At 48.4% G+C, this 7,500-nt stretch overlaps 1 non-coding gene and 1 pseudogene across 1 annotated transcript in view; both read right to left on the bottom strand.

The window, feature by feature from the left end:
* LOC126975152 (small subunit ribosomal RNA) overlaps positions 1-1,309 on the bottom strand; it is a 1,905-nt gene extending 596 nt beyond the window's left edge. The window contains exon 1 of the ribosomal RNA XR_007731658.1: positions 1-1,309. This exon is cut by the window's left edge and continues 596 nt beyond it. This is a non-coding gene — a ribosomal RNA (small subunit ribosomal RNA).
* Positions 1,310-4,038: 2,729 nt separating this feature from the next.
* The window catches only part of LOC126975165 (large subunit ribosomal RNA), a 6,220-nt pseudogene continuing 2,758 nt past the window's right edge, over positions 4,039-7,500 (bottom strand).

The following is a 7,500-nucleotide window of genomic DNA, read 5'->3' as shown; positions in this document are numbered from 1 at the left end:
TCTGTCAATCCTTCCGGTGTCCGGGCCTGGTGAGATTTCCCGTGTTGAGTCAAATTAAGCCGCAGGCTCCACTCCTGGTGGTGCCCTTCCGTCAATTCCTTTAAGTTTCAGCTTTGCAACCATACTCCCCCCGGAGTCCAAAATCTTTGGTTTCCCGGAAGCTGCCCGCCGAGCCATTGTAGTAACGTCGGCGGATCGCTAGATGACATATTTACGGTTAGAACTAGGGCGGTATCTAATCGCCTTCGAACCTCTAACTTTCGTTCTTGATTGATGAAAACACCTTTGGCAAATGCTTTCGCTGATGTTCGTCTTGCGACGATCCAAGAATTTCACCTCTAACGTCGCAATACGAATGCCCCCAGTTATCCCTATTAATCATTACCTCGGAGTTCTGAAAACCAACAAAATAGAACCGAGATCATATTCTATTATTCCATGCACGAAATATTCAAGCGGCATTTTGAGCCCGCTTTGAGCACTCTAATTTGTTCAAAGTAAAATTGTCGGCCCATCTCGACACTCACTGAAGAGCACCGCGATAGGATTTTGATATTGAACCGGCGTTTTACCGCCGGCTCACCGACGATATGCTCCGCAGACGTGTCAGTATCACCGCGGATGCGATGCACCGACAGCGCGGCGCACAAATGCAACTACGAGCTTTTTAACCGCAACAATTTTAGTATACGCTATTGGAGCTGGAATTACCGCGGCTGCTGGCACCAGACTTGCCCTCCAATTGTTCCTCGTTAAAATATTTAAAGTGTACTCATTCCGATTACGAGGCCTCGTAAGAGTCCCGTATCGTTATTTTTCGTCACTACCTCCCCGTGCCGGGAGTGGGTAATTTGCGCGCCTGCTGCCTTCCTTGGATGTGGTAGCCGTTTCTCAGGCTCCCTCTCCGGAATCGAACCCTGATTCCCCGTTACCCGTGACAACCATGGTAGTCGCAGAAACTACCATCGAAAGTTGATAAGGCAGACATTTGAAAGATGCGTCGCCGGTACTGGACCATGCGATCGGCAAAAGTTATCCAGATTCATCAAAATTAACGACTTCGGACGCGAGGCCCTCCGTCGATTGGTTTTGATCTAATAAAAGCACTCATCCCATCACTGGTCAGAGCTCTGATTGCATGTATTAGCTCTAGAATTACCACAGTTATCCAAGTAACTGAGTAAGATCTAAGGAACCAAAACTGATATATTGAGCCATTCGCGGTATCGCCTTAATACGGCTTGCACTGAGACATGCATGGCTTAATCTTTGAGACAAGCATATAACTACTGGCAGGATCAACCAGGGAGCTGCTGCAAACAACGATTGTTGTCGCGCTCAGCGCGTCATGCGTCGCGATCTCCCCTTAGGGCGTCGCGACTATGACATCTTGAACATATCGTGAGATATCCGTTCGCGCACTGTACACTATATATCTCAAAGGCATACGGTGCGCGTTGAACGAATCATAAATCGGCGATGGGCCGATTGTATGTTATGAAAGTTCAGTAACGAGAGTCCCTTCGGGTAATAATAAAAATGATGACACGCAATAGAAGCGGTATCAACGTATTAATATCGGTACACGTCGTGATCACAAATCGGATCGACGCCCGGTGCTTGAGAGGAGCGTGAACGTCTCGCACGCGTGAAATGCGCGACGCGTTCCGGATTGCGGGCCCTCACGTTAAAAATCTTAACAGAGGGAAACCGTCGAAGCCCAGTCGGCGTCTTGGTGCGCGCAAAAAATTTACACGATCGCTTTCAACGTGACGAGGATCGCCGCAGCGTATGATACTATAGAGAGAGTGAAGAGAGGAATTATGAGAAACGAAATCACAAAAAACCTTTCAAATCACCAAATCAAATATCATCCGCATAGGGAAACTCGAAAACGCTCGATCGACACAGCGCGGTGAGTCTGTCTCATTTTTTATATTGTAAAAAAAGAACATATAAAACAACGCGCGACACAAACACAGACACAGACACACCAGCTCTGCCCCGAGAGTACCAACAACCGTATTGTTATTATATCATCGTCGTTATCATCGCGCGCATTCACAAACTTACTCAAATATAAATATATATTAAATAAAATATGAATGACGATGACGACGACGAGAATAATAAAACAACACCACCGTGTTGTGCGTTTTTGTATTTTTGTCGCGTGCGTTTTTCACTCTTTTTACAAGAAAAAACTTGAGCGGCGTTGAATTCGGCGTCGCGAACCGTTCGCTACGGACTCGACTCTCGACGCCGACTGCCGTATGTGTGGTGCACGCGAACGATATGAACGTGTAAACTCTCTGATATGTGAATAAAGTGATTTTGATTTGATTTTACTATTTATTAATAACATAATATTGAATATGCATTGCGGCTTCGAAGAAAAAATCGCTTTTTTTTTTTTTTTTTTTTTTTTTTTTAACTTTATTAATAACGAGTACGATAATGTTCAGTAATAAACGCGCGACACGTACATTTCATTTTCCCTCCGAAACCAAATAAAAAACCTCCAAAAAAAAATATATTTCAAATCAAATCAAAATTCTTATCATACATCAATCTTACTCACCCAAACTAAACATGCGTCTAAACGCAGCACGAGACGAGCCAGCTACTTGATACTACCTAAGACAAGAACAAATTACGGCAAGCGTATGTTTATTTACGAGGGCGCACAACTTTTTAATAGTCTACCTTCATCTCTCAAAAAGATTAGGTCACTAAAAACATTTAAACGTGACCTATCAGACTATATTGTTTCAAAGTTTTTATAAAACACATGTCTGAAATTGTTTGTTATGTGACAGTGCCCTGTAAAAGTGTGTAATCTTAAATTTTGTGAAGAAGAATAAGTACTATAATGTGTAACATGTATGTACTGAACATCTAAAGAACGGCGGATAAATTATTACATCATATTTTTATGTTCTCATGTAAGTGACAATATTATGTTTTTAATGAGAAATAAATATCTTTAAACGTAATTCTTTCTTACTTACTTACTTACTTACCTATTTACTTACTTACTTAGTTGCTTACTTACTTACTTACGTACTTACTTACTTACTTAATCACATTCGTTTTTCGCGATTTTCAGCAAAACGGTAGGTAAGTTTTATCATAAAAGTATCTCGGACAAAAATTGTAGATCGTAAAATTATCCATTAAAAATGTATCAATACTTAGTGTTAGATTCAAAAAGTTAGTTTCCACGCCACCTATGAGGTAGTTGTGTACTTAGCGCGTTTTTATAAGTTTTTGAATAGTTATTATCTCAGAAACGGTGGCTCGTAGGAAAAAAAGTATCGGTACATTTTTTATAGATAATTTTATCACCTACACTTTTTCTCGTAGGTATTTTTATGATAAATTAATAATTAATAATTTATTTTATTTAATTTAAAAAAAAAAACGGACAGAACATGCAATTATTAGGGGACACGAATATTGGTCAAAAACTATAATGTTCTGGTGTACAAGGAACAAGAGAAAAGATGGAGACCGGCAGGGAGCGCCGCGCTCCTCGCGCTCGGCGGTACTCGTTATTGGAGAAAACAAGTAAGTGAGATATCCGTCCGGGGAGACCGGCAGGGAGCGCCGCGCTCCTCGCGCTAGGCGGTACTCGCTATTGAGGAATCGACCGTACCCGCTATTGGGGCCGATCGTACTCGCTTTTGGAATTTGCGCAGCGCGCCCAACACCACCGGAGCCGCCGCCGCCGACGGCGATGTACACTTATCACAACACTCGACTCGACATAATAACCTGAAAATGATCGTACTCGTTATCATTAGAGTAGTCGCCGTGTACAACATCAACCACGTCTTTCAACTATAATAAATAATAATATATTGTAAAATTTTATAATCATGAGAAATCGCGTGACGCGTCCGTCACGACGAAATATCATGATAATATTATTTATATTATTATGTTATTATAATATTATATGTTGGCCTGTTGTTTGTTTGCACACACACACACACACACACACAACTCTGCTTCTCGGCGACGATGCGTCCTCGGACGAATCACCTGGCGTAGGGCTGAGTCTCAACAGATCGCAGCACGACGCTGCTCTACCGAGCACAACACCCCGCCAGGAACGTAAGTCGTCTACAGACTATTCCGAGCCCCGACATCGAACTGAGGTAAATTCGAAACTTCGACGCCGTGGTGCACGTGTTAATACCGCTCGCACCGTTCGTCGCGTTCCAAATGGGCTTCGACGTCGCGTCTTACGAATAAAACGCGACTAGTAAAGTCACATTGTTTAGAGCCTCCCGACACTCGGGGCTCCACAGTGAGTATATCCTTGCCGGATTCGGCTAGGCTGGCTTCGGCCTTAGAGGCGTTCAGGCATAATCCCGCGGATGGTAGCTTCGCACCACCGGCCGCTCGGCCGAGTGCATGAACCAAATGTCCGAAACTGCGGTTCCTCTCGTACTGAGCAGTATTACTATCGCAACGACACGCCATCAGGAGGGTAAAACTAACCTGTCTCACGACGGTCTAAACCCAGCTCACGTTCCCTTTTGATGGGTGAACAATCCAACGCTTGGCGAATTTTGCTTCGCAATGATAGGAAGAGCCGACATCGAAGGATCAAAAAGCAACGTCGCTATGAACGCTTGGCCGCCACAAGCCAGTTATCCCTGTGGTAACTTTTCTGGCACCTCTTGCTAAAAACTCTTTATACTAAAGGATCGATAGGCCGTGCTTTCGCAGTCCCTATGCGTACTGAACATCTGGATCAAGCCAGCTTTTGCCCTTTTGCTCCACGCGAGGTTTCTGTCCTCGCTGAGCTGGCCTTAGGACACCTGCGTTATTCTTTGACAGATGTACCGCCCCAGTCAAACTCCCCGCCTGGCAGTGTCCTCGAACCGGATCACGCGGGAGTTGTACGGCGACGAGCGTTGCCGCCACGTCGCCACTCTGCACGCTTGGAACGAAACACCGTACGCCCGCCGATATTATCGACCGCGCACCGCTTCCGCCCAACCGAGTAAGTAATGAAACAATGAAAGTAGTGGTTTTTCAGCGACGACCGCGAACGATCTCCCACTTATGCTACACCTCTCATGTCTCCTTACAATGCCAGACTAGAGTCAAGCTCAACAGGGTCTTCTTTCCCCGCTGATTCTCCCAAGCCCGTTCCCTTGGCTGTGGTTTGTGCTCGCGATTAGCACGAGGTCATCGGCGTACGCTAGGGCGGAGATGATCTCCGTTCCTAGACGGTACCCTACCCCTGGAGGCAAGGAAGCCAGTATAATGTCCATCGCCATGTTGAACAGGATCGGAGACAGCGGGTCCCCCTGCCGAACTCCCTTCCCCACTTTCACAGGGTCACTCGTCCCCTCCGAAGTCGCCAACGTAGTGAGGGCTGTTCGGTAAAGGCGAGCAACGTAGTCACAGAAAGCCATGGGTAGGCCTCTCTCTACAAGTAGCTTGACAAGCGCCTCATGCGACACTGTGTCAAAGGCCTTGGAGAAGTCTAGCACAGCCACATGACATTCCCGCAACTTGCTCCTGCTATCCCCCAGAACCGTATCCAACACCGCTGTGTTCTCTAGGCAGCCGTCGGCGTGGACGAATCCTCGCTGACGATAGTCCGGGGGGCAACAATTCAAAATTCTCCGAGCCAAGAGACTATGCATATGCCTCAGCGGTATCGACGCAATCGAAATTGGCCGGTAGTCGCCGGGGCCCGCAGGCTCCTCTTTCTTTGGCACGAAGATAGTTCTGCTTTGTCGCAGTAGTTCTGGGATTTCGCCTATCCTCATCCATTCGTTGAAGAGGTCCGCCTTGGATTGCAGGGGTATACTACGCCAGTCGTCAGGCGTAATGCCGTCAGGACCTGGCGCAGTTCGAAGATCGATACGGGCCTTTCTGATCTCTTGAGCAGAAAATGGGGCCCAGAGCTGGGAATAGTCGCGCGTGCCTCCGTGCCGCTCTTTCAGCCGTAAGGCCTTCAGAGCTTCCGGTGTGGGCCCAGCAGCGGTCGACACTGCCTCAAGTATAGGCTGCCAATATGACACCATATCCCCAAGAGAGTGCTTCACGCCCCTGGTTGCGCCATCTATTACCTCAGCTGCAGCACGTCTTCGTGATTTTTTGAATATCTCCTGAATCTTAGCGTACTCTTCGCGCCTCCGCTTTCGCGAAGTCATCTTCAAGCCGGTGGCGTTTCCGGACTTGTGGGTTTTCTTCCGCCGCCCCCTACCTCGTGACTCCAGGCTCATCCGCATCTTCCGTGCCGCCTCCCTCTCGCAGAGTAGTTTGGCAAGCAGTTCCGACGCGTCTGGCCTATTCGAAGTCAGTTCGGCGAAGGGGTCATCAAGGTCAGTGGTTTGCACTCTAGAGTCGGTTGTCGGCTGGTCTTCCACGGGCGTCGTTGCTTCGCGGGACAGCTCCACCTCCCTGACGGTGGCCGCAATCCGCATCTCCTCTACGTACTCGAGCACTTTGCTTTTGTACGCAGCGGAGCGCCTTTGGCCCTTAATCGCCTCCACAGTCCTTCCGGAACCTGAGAGACGAGCCGCCAGGGTAATATTGGTGCACTTCCCGGTCTCCACAATTAATCCCGCTTCAGTACGCGCCAACATCGTCAACTCTTCATCGCTCCACCTCCTCTTTACCCTATCTGTAGGGGCGGCTTCGGCGTTCGAATGCACCGGGTGGGCCCTTCGTTTATGGACGCCCAGCCCGATAGCAGTATTGAATGGTCGTGTACAAATCGGACACGTGAACTGGAGATGACCACCGCTCGGCGATCGACCAGATTCAGCGTCCGGGTTTATAATCGAGATGCTCTCTGACTCCTGCGGGAGGTCAGAGGTCAAATCCACTGCCGTGGTACGGCCCACATAATTTGACAAAGCTTTCTCTTAGATTGTCGGCCGTGGGGGCTGCTAACCCTTCACAGCCGATTCGTACGCGGCTTTCGCTAGGCTCCTCCCGAAGGGCCGCTGTACTTGAGCACCCGTAAACGGGCACCCCATCGGAGCTCATTGGGGGCTCACCCCCAATGCATCACCCGCTATGTGGTGTGGATCGTACAGGTGATAATGCACGCTCCCCGCCCAGCCTCCAGGCAAGCCTGTTGACCTAGCAGTAGAGCATGCTCCTCGCTTGAAAGCCAGGGAACGCGGCGAGGTTCAGCACTCTGGCAGTTGATGGCTGAAAGGATGTTTTGGCGTTCCCCCTCCCCCCAAAATGGATATTTCTATCCAACGTTAGTTAAGAGCGGCGGCACCGCGTGCAGGTCGTGGGTAGGAGTTGGGCTTCACTAATGCAACTGCACTTTACGCGCAGCGCATTAGCTCTTCCCCATTGCAAAGGGTAGTGCACGCACGTCATCGCCTCAAAGAGACTCAGTCTATGATCCCCCGTCCACAGTATTTTGCCAGCAAACCCATGAACGGGCCGTACACCCCCAGTGGAGCAACTCGGACTCTCCAGCCCGTTAGGGCCCTGCTCCGGGAGCAT

Source organism: Leptidea sinapis, chromosome 34 (assembly GCF_905404315.1).
Source record: "Leptidea sinapis chromosome 34, ilLepSina1.1, whole genome shotgun sequence".
In the NCBI taxonomy this organism is placed as follows: Eukaryota; Metazoa; Arthropoda; class Insecta; order Lepidoptera; family Pieridae; genus Leptidea; species Leptidea sinapis.
The sequence above is the reverse complement of the archived record's forward strand: the minus strand, read 5'-3'. Positions and strand labels throughout refer to the sequence as shown.